We start from the raw sequence: 975 nt of genomic DNA, 5'->3' as shown, positions 1-975 counted from the left end.
GACCCATCCCTCTGTCTGTCTCTGGCTATGTTCACCTGCTGGCTTGCCTGCCAGCATGGTTGCATCCTTTCCTCTCTAGTAGAGCCAGATGGCATCCATTTAGTGAGCGCTGTTGACTGGTTTCTCACTTTCATTTTCTGAACTTGTTGCCCACCTATAGTGATTCTGTTTTTTTTTTCCTCTGTTAATCTCTCTGCCCCCCCCCCCCCCCCTTGTCACTGTCTATCCAGCTGTCACACCTACTCTCTCTCCTCTAACAGCCAAAGCTGACTGCCTATTTGAAAATGGATTGTGGCTGTGGGTAAAAGCAACAGCTTGAGTGGTGATTGATGCAGCTAGGAGAAGAAAGCATCAGCTCTCTGGGCTGTAAATTATGTGGGAAAAGTCCACTGAATGTTTACAGACAGTTGACTTTACCTTTCTTGTCTTTTCAAGCAATTAGCCACTTTCTTTATTTGCACTAACCAATGTGCAAACATTCACCCCCAAACCTTTAGGCCAGCAAGCCTAAAGGAATAGAATTGTTATTTGGTTAATTTGAGTGGAGAAAGATGCTGTTGTGGTTTAGTCGCACAAAATTACAGGTGTGTATACATGGCTGTGCTTCCTACAGTGTGTGTATAGTTGCACAGTTGTAAGTATTTGAGTATCTCTGAGCAGATGAATGAGTTTTATAGCAATGATACCCAGCCCAGCTATGATGGACACACCTCCCACTAATCTGAGTCAGTTGTAACACCTCGTACTGCAATCAAGACTGCATAAAACTAGTTAGTGAGAGAGCAAAATAGTATAGTATAATAAAAGTATTAAGTAAATGGTTAAAATGTCTAGCTTCTGCCACTCTGAGTGGTAGTAGCATGAATGTAAACTTGATCCAATGAAACAAAGAAAAAAGAGACCAAACATTCATTCTGACAATACCAAGATCACTGTGTATGAAAAAAATCAAAATAGATTAAAAAAACAAAAACA

Source organism: Morone saxatilis, unplaced genomic scaffold (genome assembly GCF_004916995.1).
Source record: "Morone saxatilis isolate NCDOM2014 unplaced genomic scaffold, NCSU_SB_2.0 Contig22, whole genome shotgun sequence".
NCBI classification, from domain to species: domain Eukaryota; kingdom Metazoa; phylum Chordata; class Actinopteri; family Moronidae; genus Morone; species Morone saxatilis.
The sequence above is the reverse complement of the archived record's forward strand: the minus strand, read 5'-3'. Positions refer to the sequence as shown.